Below are 15,198 nucleotides of genomic sequence, written 5' to 3'. Positions count from 1 at the left end.
GTTCGCAAATGTCATAAACAACAAAATTCTTGACGGTTCCAAAATGTCATTAAAAAGAATACTCTTGACGGTTCCCAAATGTCATGAAAAAGAATACTCTTGACGGGAACAAAATGTCATAAACAATCACTTTCTTGACGGTTAATAAATGTCATGAAAAATGCACTCTTGACGGTGTTAAAATGTCATGAATATTCGTATTGTTGACGAGTTTTGTCATTCATACTCACATTCTTGACGGTTCTAAACTGTCATTAAAATTTAAACTCTTGACGGTTCTAAACTGTCATGAAAAATTTAATACTTGACGATTATAAACTGTCAACATTCACAATTCTTGACGTTTTTTACAACTGTAAAGAAAATTGCCTTTCTTGACACTAGATTCAACGACGGTTTTAAAACCGTCAAGAATAATAACCGTCAAGAATAATCATTCTTGACAGTTTAAAACCATTAAGAGAGTCAGTTTCTGTAGTAGTGAGAAAAGAAGAAAGACGAAATTGTAGGGGAAGACGGGAAAGACGAAATAACAGAAGGAAGACGAATCACGAGGAAGAAAAGAAAAATGGATGGGAAAACCTGGAATATTTAAAAACTGGCTAACCTTATGGGCTTTGTTACACGGGCCGTAAATTGTTTACAGTGTTGTTACATTTATGTAAGTTTCCCTATTTTTTAGTAACATATTTTGTTAATATATATCTTTTTCTAAAAAAATTGAAGATTGGAATTTGAAATTTGGAAAGATATTTAATAAGAAAGATATTTTTCGAAATTGGTAATTAGAGATTTGAATAGGGAAACTTACGTAAATGTAACAAAACACCAAACTATTTACAGCCCGTATAACAAAGCTCATAAAGTTAGTCTTTTTTTAAATATTTCAGGTTTGCCCTTCCATCTTTCTTTTTGCCATTCGTTTTCCTCCTGCTATTTCTTTCATCATCTTCCTCTTGCGATTTCGTCTTTCTTCTTTCCTAATTTTTTTTTCTACAATTTCTTTTCATCATCTTTCTTATTTTTCAATTTTTTATTTACGTCGTTTAATTTCCATTGTTTTTCTTCTTTTTCTCTTCTTTTTTTTCACTTTTCCATCATCTTTCTACTTTTCCTTTTTTTTTTCAATGTGATTTCTTTCCATCGTCTTTCTTCTTTTTTTTTTTTAACGTCATGTACAAAAAATAGCAAAATCTAAAAGATCGTGTATAAAGAATCTTGAAAAAAAAATCATTTAGATTGGAGTAGCCAAATGTAAACTATCGGGCAAAAAAGTAAACAATCATATTAAAAAAATAAAATATCATGTATAAAGAATCTTGAAAAAAAATTATTTAGATTGAAGTAGTCAAATGTAAACGATCGTGTAAATAAATAAAAAATTGTGTATAAAGAATCTTGAAAAAAATCATTTAAATTAGATTAGCCATATCTAAACAATAGCATATAAATAGTAGTCATATGTAAATGATCGAGTATCAAACAATAACCAAATCTAAACGATAGCAAATATATTACGCGCGCGTTATTGACGGTCTGGTTGACGTGACGTTTTTGGTATTTTACACAGTGGGCCTCTAGGCTTTTTGCGTTTTTGAAATTGTTCCATAGAGTGAAATATTTTGCCGCTCTTTTATATCTTTGAAAAGACCCATTTGAATATTTAATATATATAGATATATTAAATATTAAATATATAAATATATATTAAATATCTTTTTTAAAAAAGTGCGGGGTCCACATGCCATCTCATTGAAGAGTCCACGACTTCCAAGCAAAGTTGTGTACCCTTACATGACTTTGCCCCAATTACCCTATTTTTGTCGATAGTTTTTTTTTACCCTATTTTTGACATTACTTCTAAAAAACACATTATTTTTTAAAAAGATTCTATAACTAATTTAAATGTAATATTGTATTATTCCTAAAATAAACACAAGACGCACCTAATCCTCACATACTCTTCCCAACTCATTCCTAATTAATGCTAGATGTTTTTCAATATATTATTACAACCAACATTTTCTAAATCCCATTTGGATTTAGGAATCACTCTTATCATCCATCCGTGTATTTTATTCGTTGAGTATAATTTTATTCTTTATAGATCTTTTAACTCATCAAGACATTAAAGAGTTTATGATAATAAATTTGAAGAGCGATCCAAAATGTAACACCCTAAAATATAAGGTAATTTTAATTTTAATTATTTTACAATAATTTTAATTATCTTAAAATTATTTTGGGTGTAAATTAAGTTAACTTGTGAGATTTGTTTGTTTTTGTGGAAATTAGGATTAATTAAATATTTTTTGAAGAATATTTAATTAGTTTAAAGATTTTGGAATTTTTGGTGTTGTAAATCTTTGATTTAAGTTGATTATTATTGGTTGATTTATATTGGTAAGATTATGGGTAATTATATATATGTGTATATATAAATAATTAAGTTATTGAAGATAAGAATAATTATATTACGGAAGTAATATAATTTATTAAGGAATATGTGTTATTTTGGGGAGAAAGAAAAAAAAGATAAAAAGATATGTGATGGGAGGAATTAATGATGAAAGAGAAGAAAGGTTATTTGATTTTTTTTTATAAAGAAAATAATGTTTTGATTAGTAGTAAACGAAGAGAGAGAGGGTGTGATTAGATTTATTTGAAAAAGATTGAGGAAAAAAGAAAAAGTAAAAAGTAAAAATAATAAAAAAATAGTATTATTTTTATTTAAATAACCCCAGACAAGCGTGCAAGCCATTCATCATCTTCTTCCTCACACCAAAAAAACCCTAGTCGTCGCTGCCTTTGGTTCTCCGTCAACCTCTGTTACACGTCATCATCTCCCTCCCTCCGATCGATAGCCATCATGAAACACCGTCTATTCATGTTGTCGTGAAGCCTCACCGTCGAGTCAACCCATCTCCGTCTGCATCCCTTAGTTTCCAATCATCGTCATGCTGTCCATCTATTCTTCGCTGCCATCTCTGATCGGCCATCGTGTCACTTCACCATCGACCAGGGTCGAAGTGTCATCGCAAGTCGAGTTGTAGAAGGAACCAAGTGTGACCCGAGCAACCCTTCATCCCTTGCAAGCCGTCTTCCTATCCGAGCCACATGCGAAGTACTCCAAGCTACACATCCAAGCCGAGTTCTCCATCTTTCAAGTCGCGAGACTAGCCGTTCTCTTTACACCCGAGTCGATTCCTTTTAGTTGAGCCGCCAAGCCATTTTTGCTCTCTTTTCACCTATTTTAGAATATTTTTTGGTAAGTTTTAATGGGTTTTGGGCAATATCGATGATATATTAATTTTGGAAATTGAATAATTTAATTTTAGATTTAAGTTGGATTATTTTTCTTGAAGGACCTTTTAGTAAATTTTTGGAGAAGTTATTTGAAAAATTCTGCCTCAAATGATTCAACCTCATTTATTGGTAAGTTTGGAAATCCTAATTAAATATTTGGTAGATATTGGTTAACAAAATTATTAATTTAATTTTATCTATATTTAGGACTGAGTAAATTAGAGATTTACTGTCAACCAAAGAATTAGTATCTATTTGCTAAGCTCGAGATAAGAGATTCTCCTACTAGACCCTCGTACTAAAGTTAAGAGTTTGCATGTGATTTATTTGTTATGCATTGATGTAGCTAAGATGCATAATGTATTGATGACGTATGTTGATGATCAATAGTTATGACTGAGTTATATTGATGATTATTACTAATTGATGTTATTGTTGATGCATGAAATATTAATCTCATAATTAGGAATGTTATGTCATGCTTATGATGTTATGATGTGCTACATGCTATGGATTGAGTGTTCTGTTAATTTTATCTATTAGAGTAATACCCACATGGGTGTCCCTCGGGATCACCACCTTTTTATAACTAGGTGATCTGATAGGATCACCAGTCTATCATGAGATGTTATATATATGAGTGGTCCGATGTGGTCACTTACAGTCTAATTGCTTAAGTGTTCCTTTGGGTTCACTGAAGACCAATTTGTCCTAGGTGTTCCTTCAGGTTCATCGAATACTAGTTTTGTCCTAAGTGTTCTTTTGGGTTCACCGAAGACCCGAGATGTTCTTACGGGATCATTAGATTGTGCGTGTTTGGAAACGGGCCAGTTTAGGGGTACTTCTTACAAGACTCAAACGAAAAGTTAACATACACCTAACGAGACAAGTAGTAGGTTCCTTGCTTAGTATATGTTTATACTCACTCTTTCTATGTTTAATTTTTCAGGCAAAGATAGAGGTAGAGATAGAAGGAAGTTGACAAATGACAAGAAGTGACCGCGACTTGCCATAAGGAAACTTTTTGCTTCTGCTTTTACTTTACAGTTATGATTTCAGTATTTTTTTTTATATTCTTTGATTATTTCTCTTTTAAAAGTAGATAGGGCCCAAGCTAGGATTTGATTCTTAGAGATTTATTTCTATATACTTTTATTTATATAAAACAATGTTAATGCGCATTTGAGGTTTTCAGTTAAAGTTAATGTTATTTTCCATGTTCATTAAGAAAGTTTTTATTTTCTTTTAGTAATAATGACCTCAACTTAGTATAAAGATTTGGGTAATTACACAAACAATTTCAAGCATATTCCCACATTGCTTGAAGAACTATTTTTGTTGAGTTTATAATAAACAACCCTCCCTCTACTTGTGTCCAAAAGTGTGTATGAATGGGTTTTGGAAAACCACCATCACGTCATCGACCCAGGACCAAATAGGGATGAGCCTCCACTCTATTAATATTTTTTGAGAAAATTTTTAATCAAAATTCTTGTAGAAGAAGTTTATGTTGGAATTAAAAACGTGTTTGAGAAATGTGATTTACAACTGTTCAATATCCAAGTATTGTTCAATTGATCAAGATGATCACGAAGAGATATAACTTACTGCATACGTAGATGATACAAACGTTTCTTCAAAAACAACTTCTTTGTCAAAGATTTCTTCATACAAAGGCTCTTCAACTTCGACTACAAACTTGATGTCATCAGCCAAAACACAGAATGATCGCTAGATGCACTTTGTTCTCAAGAGTCTGTCATTCCTCATCATTTGTGGCCACCACTTTTACTGCTTAAGCCCATATCTTGATCTGCCAAAAACCAAAATTGTTCCTCCTAGTAAATTTGTCAATCTTCACGTTTACACCAGACATCCTTAATTGTCGAAAAAATGTGAAAATTTGAAACCCTAAAGAATAGGCTCAGATACCTAGTTTGATGTGAAATCAATAATTAGTCAATAGAAGAACATAAAGATCGACACACATGTATATGTGGTTCAGTAACAGTGTATTAGTTACGTCCACGGATAGAGGGAGAACAATTATTATTAGAAAGAATGTTTTCTGAATATAATAGATACTACTAAGTTAGAGGGTTTATTTATGATCTAAACCCGTATTGGGTTGTTTGTAGTGCCACATAAAGAATTTAAGGCATTCCAACATTTTTGTTCCAAATTGGGATGTATTTCCTTTCTTGGATTCTATTATTGAAAGTGAATTATGAAGGCCTTTTACAATTGCCAATTTTGATTATCAAGCAAGCCACATTTGTTTATTAAGCAAGAAATTTTTTCGCTCTTTGCTTGCATGCTATTCCATTGTGCAAGTTTCTTCATATGTTGAACGCAACCTACTAAACATAATCAAGTTTTAGAGGGACATTAAACCATAACTATTAGAAGGAATTCTCACACTTAGGGAAGCCAAATACACTTGGGAAGAAGTTTCATATGAAGGAGAGCATCAACGAGTTAAGTCTCTATGTGAGTCACTATAATACTTAGGTATTTATTGATGGATAAATGATATAAAATAATGCAGTTAGAAAAAGATTTTAAAAAAATATTGTTATTTTCAAACTAATTACAAAAATAATGTTGTTTTTCATCTCTCTTTCTTGGTTGTTGTGTTTTTATCTCTCCTTCTTTCGCTTTCTTTCTTTTTTTCTCTCCCTCTTTCACTTCCTTTTTTTTCTCCCTCTCTCCTTGGGCGAGTCAAGACTCGCCCACTTCTTCTTTTTTCTCATTTTTCATATAATGTTTTATTTCTTTCTTTTATTTGAATTTCATTTTTCTTTTCTAAAATTTAAATTTTTAGTTTTAAAAATGTAGTATTAATTTGTTTTTTTCTTTCATGATAAATCTATTTTTATCAAAAAAAAATGTAATTTTACCCTGATGAAAATTTTTAATTTTTCAAATTATGTTTATATTAATTTTTCAATTTATGAAGATTTACCGCTATAATTCATTTGTTTTGTATTAACTGAAAGTCATAAATTTTTAGTAATCAATTAAGATTGGAAAATAATTAAATATAAAGTATAATGTCTAATATAATAATTAAACAATTTTGATTCAACGAAAAAAAACAATCAAAGTGTTTCACGATCGGAACGTCGTCGGTTTCTAGTTAGTCGTTGTCGTCGATTTTATATCCTTTTATTGCTCTAGTCCTTCCTGATTATCTTGTTGTTGTTGCTCATTTGGTTGCTCGGGTACTACTACAGGCACTTCGTAGTACAAATATTCATTATGAAGATGATGAGTACTCGGTTCTAAAAAAAAAACTAACACATTGATTGGTTGTATAGCTAAGTATTACCTAAAGTGGTTGTGTATTGAATGACCAATTTCTCTTTTCTAGTTGTAGAGCATTTATTAGGGTTTTAGATTGGTGGATTAGATTAGATGTAAGATAAATTTGCATATATTCTAGCCATCAATATTCTTTATTATATACTTTGTGTCTTTCTTATGGTATTATTTATTTGGATGTATCAATACCCTTTGTTACTTTTGTGAGGCATCTTTAATTAAGATTCTCTCGTCATATGTTCATGGTGATAATTTATTAATATCTAATATCCCGTTTGGTAAGTATTTTGTTTTTTGTTTTTGTTTTTAAAATTAAGTCTATTTTGTTTGTCTTACAATGATTTGCATATTTCTTAGATACAATGATTAAATTCAAAACCAATTTTTTTAAAAAAAAACATTATTTGAAAGCTACTTTTTTTTTTAGTTCTCAAAGTTTTTTGTTTTTTTAAACCATTGGTAGAATATAAATAACAAAAGAAGAAAGTTGAATGTGAAAGTAATGTATATATCATTAATTCTTCGTATGTATTTGTGTTTATACACTTGTGTTTGTGTCACAAGAGCCACTTCTTCCAATTCATCGAGCTTTTGCACTCGAGCACGTCTTCTTTGAACTGGTACAGGTACATCATACATATAGCATGTGTTCTCCCTGTCCCCCTTGTTATTGTTGCATATATCTAGGACATGTTTGGATCATTGATATGTAGAAGTTGTAAAACCACTATTACGAATTGTTCCAAATAGTGATAATTATGATAATGATGATGCCAACAAAGGGTACAGAGTTCATGACGATAACCGGCTAAAAATCGGGGACATCCCGGTTGTGGAATACTTTGATTTTTATTTTCATTGAATAAAAATTGTTTAATTATTGTATTAGACAATATACTTTATATTTAATTATTTTCTAATCTTAATTGATTACTAAAAATTTACGACCTTTAATTAATAAAAAAGAATTATAGCAATAAATCTTCATAACTTAAAAAATTAACATAAACATAATTTGAAAAATTAAAAAAAAAATTCATCAAAGTAAAAGTACATTTTTTTTTTTTTTTTGTTAAAAATAGGTTTATTGTGGGAGAAAAAAATAAATTAATACTGAATTTTAAAAAAAATAAGAATTTAAATATTAGAAAATAAAAATAAAATTTAAATAAAAGAAAGAAATAAAACATTATATGAAAAATGAAAAAAAAAAAAAAAAATGGGTGAGTCCAACCCGAGGAGAGAAAAAGAAGGGAACTAAACAGGGAGAGAAAAACACAACAACCAAGAAAGAGAGATGAAAAACAGCATTATTTTTGTAATTAGTTTGAAAATAACAATATTTTTTTAAATTCTTTTTCTAACTGTATTATTTATATCATTTATTTTTTTTATAGATAAGTACTACATTATAAACTGCTTTTTTTCTTATTAATATAACTGGTTATCTTTTTTACGCACATTGTCCTTGCACGGATGCGGAGTTACCAACTTATGTGTCTCTTACTCTTTTACTTGTTATTGATATTTTATTTATTACAGTTGTTATCTATCTTTTTCATTTGACATCCATGATGATGTAACTAGTTACCTCAAGGTAAGAAAATCTTTAGGAAGATAGAACTTCCTTGAAATGTATTTTCACCTCAACCCTGAGTACATAAAATAAAGAGAAAATTTGAATGCATGCAAATATGATAATGAGTGAAAGAAGGGTCATGCGTAAAAAGCAAAGAATATAAATTATCTACAATTCTTTTTGGGCAACTATTGTCGGCAGAGTTTAAGGCAACGGTAGATATCGACAAGATGTGGCTCTTAAAGCTAATTTCTGTGTGTGGGATTCTCTCCTCTTTTCCTAGCTTTTAACACAACCCTTCCAAATTCCCATGCTTGTTTTAAAAAATCAGGACATCTCTCGTCCTTTTTTTAAGATATATGTACTGTTCCAAAATATACATACTATTTTGATAGTTTTGATTTGTTTTGAGTTTATAAAGTCTAAATCAACCTTCAATTAAAATAACATTCAACTATAAAATGATAAATTTAAAGAGACAACAGTTCGATGATCCCACTTTTAGAATGATATATGAAAATTTCATCTATTCTCTGTAAGATAGATGTGGTGTTCATTTCCACACTTTCAATTTATTTTTGAGATAAAACACATTGTTTATAAAAAATAATTTACACCCAAAACTGATATTATTAATTAATCAAAATATGAGGATTTTAATTTGTTCGTTGTTAAAGAAATTTATCACCTCACACCTTGACCTTTACTTTTTAACCAAAAAAAATTGGCTGTTGAGGGTAGACTAATCATCCTTTTTTTCTTTATGCTTTTGGGATAATGAGAAATTATCTTTTCCAAGCAAAAGATTCAAAATCATAAAGATAAAACAAGTAAGAACTTTTTATCATCTCATATTCCACCGGTAATTAAGGTTAGATTTTTAAATATCAACCTAAATTACTTACAACCTGCTTGGTTAATTACTAATTTTTTTAAAAGTTAAACGCATATACATTACTTCCATCTCCAACTTTATTCATTTGTTATCTACTTCTAAAAACCAAACCAAAGTTTGAAAAAATTTCTTTTGTTTTTAGAATTTGACTAAGAATTAAATTATTGTACTTAAAAATGATGCAAAACATCATAAGACATTGAGATGACAATAAGATTTAATTTTTCAAAATCAAAAATAAAATTATTACCAAACAAAACCTTAATTAAATCGATTTAAGTATATATACGCACCATTCACTTGAAGGTCTGAGGCTCAAAAACCCCCAAAGAAATATAGTTTCTTAGTGGCTAATTTGAGCTTAATCAGAATGGTTTAAGTCAATAAATTATATGAAGATTGAATTTCAAGGTGTATCTGCCAAAAACATGTTTAGTTCCTTATGGAGTACCACTCGGAACAATATATCTTAAAATAGTTTATTATTTATAAATTTAATAAAAGTTAATTGCCACAAATATAATAAAATCTAAAAATATTTACGACTATGTAACAAAAAATAGAAGCTCAGTAAATCGGTAAAATATTTTTATAATTTTTAGATTTATCCTTGAATATTGTAGACAATTTGTCACTTGTTTTTCTTTCTCTTATTTGCTATTTATTCTTCTCTTCCACATTTATTCATCTCCTTTTCCAAATTTTCTTTCATCTATTTTTAAATGATTTATTATATACTATTTAAATCTTCTATTTCATCTTCACCATTTTCGGCAATATTCTATGAAACTATTTCATCTTCCTCATATTCATAAATACTAAGATCGTTTAAATATCATTTTGATATGATCTAAACAATTGTTTACCATTATCAATACGATCTTTTACCATGGTCAACACAATCATTTAAATTTGAAGTCTTTTACTTTCCAACTTTTAAAACGAATTACACGATCGTAATGGCATGATCTAAGCGATCGCTTACCATAGTTAACACTATCGTTTACAATTGTCAACACGATAGTTTACGTATTATGATCAACACGATCGTTTAAGTTTGATGTCTTTTTCCTATCGTTTAAAAAGAATTACGCGATCTTGTTGGCATAATCTATAATGATTGCTTACCATAATTAACACGATCGTTTAGCACGATGAGCACGATTGTTTGATTTGAAGTTTTTAACGATCATTTAGATTGGACTATACGTTCGCTTACTATAATCAACACGATTATTTTTCATGTTTAACAGGATCATTTGTTGTGGTCAACATAATCGCTTACCATGATCAACACGATCGTTTAAATTTGAAGTTGATCAGGAAAAAGAATTACATGATCGTGTATCATGACCTAAACGATAGTATATCATTTGTTTAGACTGTAGTGCATAATCATTTAGAAGAAGATTACTAGTGTGCGCATGTGGCCGATTAATCGCGTGTTGACTTGGACATTTTTTGTATTTTCCATTATTATCCTGTGGTTTTTTCTGCTTTCAGAATATTGTTCTATATGGTGTAAATATTTTACCAGTTTGTTATATTTTTTAAAAAAACCTCATTAATAAACCACATGCTTATTTATCAGAAAACAAAATTTTTAAGTGGTTAAAAATTAACGACATTTTTAAATATGAAAAATGAACCAAAATATTTATAAAATATTACAGAATTTTAGATTCTATCAATCATATATTTCGATAATTTTTCCATTTTTAACAATTTCATTGAATTTACTTTATAAACTACTTTTGTATGTTGGAAGTGATACTACAACATGTATGCAATCAAAATTGATCTTGAATTATAAAAAACATGGATTAGGAAAGTAATCATAACCCATTTCGAAAACTAATCAAGTTTCAAACATATCATAACTAGAATTGTTATTAAATTAATTAATATATAATTATCGTCTAAGAAATGCTAGGGATCAAGCTTTTAATTAAGACCAAGAGTAAATGACATCATTAGCACGTAACACAATAAGTAGGCTTAGTCATTTGGGATGTAGAAAAATAACAATGTATTTTACTATATAAAATTGCAAACACGATGCTGACTCATTTTGACACACCGATTCCCACCACCTTTCTCACTTTAATTATTGATAAAAAAAAAAAAAAAAAAACAATCAATGTAGAAAGCTGTTTTAATTTATCTTTAATCCTCAATTAGATTTGATGACATCATTATGAAGAATTCTTTGAACAATTAATAATTTAATATATAGTCAAAAATGGCTCACGGGCAGATCTTAAAGTAGAGTTGAAAGGAAAAGGAATAATTGGTAAAAAGAAAAAAAAAAAAAAGGAAAAGAAAAAGAAGGGTAAAAGAATAATTAATCTTAGTTAATTAACCGTAAGTAGCTTTCCTTCCTCTTTCCTTAATTAAGTTAATTAATTCAAAGTCCCCATAAACAAAATTACACACACCTTTAATTAGTGGATGTCTTTGTTTATGACTTTCTAAATATTGGTCCATTTTGTTGAAAATAATTAACTCCGAGGTTGAATTAGAACAACTTTTTTGCTTAAAATTCTTGTCGTTCACATCATTAATGAAATGTTGTTTGCTTGCGTAATTTAGAATTAGGAATTAAATTCAAGTGGATTTAAAACCTATTACCTATAGATATATAAAAGAAAAAGAAGATATGAATGAAGATAAAATCAGGGGAACTAACATCATGCATCAATTTCAACCCTATTCATCTTTCTTACAATTGGACTCTTTTTTATTTTCAAAATGGTATTTTATTTGGTTATTTAACTTTCAAATGTGTCTTTTGAGAATAACATCAAAGTTCAAGATTTGAAATTTATAATCTAACATACTTGACAAAATTGACCTCTTATTTGGTTTCAATTATTTTCAAAGGATGAAAATTGTCAAATGCATACCAAAATAATTTTTTTTAACACGTTTTGTTCTTAATCATACGTTTCCTAAAACAAATTCGAATATTGCCCAACGTCACTTCCTAAGTCAAACATCTATAACATAAATGGTTATGATTGAAAGATAAAAAAAAAAAAAAAAGAATATACATCTTATTTAAGAGCAATTATATATATATATATATATATATATATATATATATTAATAAAGAAGTACAAGTAACGTTTAATATTTCAGTGTTGTTTTCATTTATGCTAAAATAAGAAAATTCATTTAGAAATATAGTAAAATTTTACTTTTTATCAATTATAGACCAAATAGACTCAAATAGACGCTTACTAGTATCTATCGCTTAGTAATATCTATCACTTAGTGATAGATGTATATCTAGATCAGTGATAGACTTAATAGACTTATCTACATATCTAATAGTATCTATCTAGAACTAATCACGGTCTATAATCGATAGAAAGTATAATATTTTTATATTTATAAAATATTTTCACCCATTTTTTCGTTGGAAACAATTTTCTATTCTTCCTATATATATATATATATATATATATATTCCCCACATTTGAATGTGGTTGTTAGTGCATTCATGCTTTTCTTTTTCTATTAATTAGCGTCATATCGTTAATCTTTTAATTTATATTTAATAGATTATTGAGTTTTAAAAATATTTACAAATATAAAAAAGGAAAATCACAATATATCTATAATATATCTCAAGAAAAGAATGATATTTGGCCACGAATTAAGAATATTCCCCATTTTTAGCCTAAGGTGCACACATCATTTTCTTTAATATTGATTTTTTCTTCCAAATAATAATAAAAACAAAAACATGAGGCTACTACAGATATCCTTTTCGAATATTAAAACAAATGCAAAAGGCAAATCCAACTACTAAACAAGAAATAATGATTACTTAAAAGAGAAGCTCCATCCAAATTGGCATCTCATTTAAACAATATAAACAATTTAGTTAATAATTTATTGCATTAGTCAACTTGTGCTTAAACCACATATTAGAAATTTTCAAAAATATCGGATTATACTCTATAGAACAATTTCGAAAATAAAAAGCTTAATTACTGACCTACAATGAAAAATACCAAAATACTTCGGTGAACATACGATTAGTCGAACACACACGTGCGTGAGGAATTTTCTTTTAAATGGTCATGTATTACAATCTAAATGAATGGTCTATAATCGTTTAGGTCATGATACACAATCTTGTAATTCTTTTTAATGATGGAAAAAAGACTTTAATTTTAAACGATCGTGTTGACTATGTGAAACGATCGTTTAAATCATATCATACGATTTTGTAGTTCTTTTTTAAAATGATGGAAAAAGGGTTTTAAATCTAAACGATCATGTTAACTATGTTAAATGATCGTGTTGACTATGGTAAGCAATCGTTTAGATTATATCAACACGATCAAGTAATTCTTATTAAACGATGTGAAAAGGGATTCAAATTTAAACGATCATGTTGATCATGTAAACAATTGTGTTGATAATGGTAAATGATCGTTCAGATCATGTTAAAATCATATCTAAACGATTTTGATATTCTCGAATATGAGGAAGATGAAGTAGCTTCAAAAACTCTTGTCGAAAATGGTGACGATGAAAATAAGATATTTAAACAAAAGAATAAATCATTTAAAAATAAAAGAAATAAAATCTGGAAGAGAAGATGAAGAAATATGGAAGAGAAGAAATTGTAAAGAAGAAAGAAAAGAAAGAGAAGTAATGCAAGGGTAAACCTGGAATTATGAAAATTTTTTACCTTATGTCATTAATTTTTGTTTTTTATTACATGGACCGTAAGTATTTTTTGGTTTGGTTATTTTATGTAAATTAATCTTAATATTATATATTTTTGTCGGGTATGTTTTGGATGAACATATATATGTATGTATGTATATTTTGTCAATCAAATTTAATTCTATATATATATATTGTAACGACCCAACTTTTCCGGACTAAGCTCAGGTCACTACCAAACACCAAAACTCATCTATTCAACGTAAAATTTAAAAACGGACCAGATACGATTCATTAAAACAGTATAAACCTTACAAAAGACAGTTTCGGGCCCTATTTTAAATAATTCAAAAAGAAAATCACCAAATAAAATGTCAAATCACCAGTCCAAAAATCATAATCAAAATATTCTGACAAAATACATAGCGGAAGCGAAAGAAAAACGGACGCGTCCATATGGCCTTCACGCATCCTTCCTGCCTCTCGTCGGTCTGCCCCTTGCTGTACCCCTACCTGAAAAGTTAAAGAAGAGAAAGGGTGAGTATAAACATACCCAGTAAGGGACCCACTACTGGGCCCGTTAGGGAACAACAGTTAACTTCCTATTCGGGGGTACCCTACATAACAGTCTAGTGGTTCCGTAGAACGCACATATCAGTCTAGTGCTCCCGAAGGATGCACATATCAGTCTAGTGCTCCCGAGGGATGCACTTATCAGTCTAGTGCCCCGAAGGGTGCACATATCAGTCTAGTGCTCCCGAAGGATGCACATATCAATCTAGTGCTCCCGAAGGATGCACATATCAGTCTAGTGCTCCCGAAGGATGCACACATCAGTCTAGTGCTCCCGAAGGATGCACACATCAGTCTAGTGCTCCCGAAGGATGCACATAACCGTAAGGTACACTACCCCATAGATGAAGCTAACCGTTACCCCTCAGCCCTTACCAAACTGTCTACATCAGTCACATCTCAACGACATTCATATCACAGCTCCACCATAGGCTTTGTTAGTCAGATAGTATAGGTTTAAACATCTACCCCTCAGTTGCTTTATGCATTACCGATTCGCACGCCAAATAGGGAAACCCTAGGTCCAATCGACTAACCAACCAAAACCGGACTCACTGTCCTTCCCCGTCCAAACTTCATGAACCACATCCAGATCAGTGTTTAATACATACTAGACCGTAACTTTAAGGTCCATCAACATATAATTTCAATCCACAAACGGCAGTCACAGTATATTTTCATCAGACAGAATATAATATCAGTACTTAACAGTCAACACGCATACAGATATTCAGTACAGTCACTAACGTGTAATCCCCTGTGGATTACTACGGTTTTAACCTGGACTCGGGGTCCAGTAGTAGGAAAACCCTTACCTGATAGTCGGTTATGCCCC

The sequence above is a fragment of the Cucumis melo genome, chromosome 4, assembly GCF_025177605.1.
Source record: "Cucumis melo cultivar AY chromosome 4, USDA_Cmelo_AY_1.0, whole genome shotgun sequence".
Taxonomy (NCBI): domain Eukaryota; kingdom Viridiplantae; phylum Streptophyta; class Magnoliopsida; order Cucurbitales; family Cucurbitaceae; genus Cucumis; species Cucumis melo.
This window is presented reverse-complemented; position numbering follows the sequence as displayed.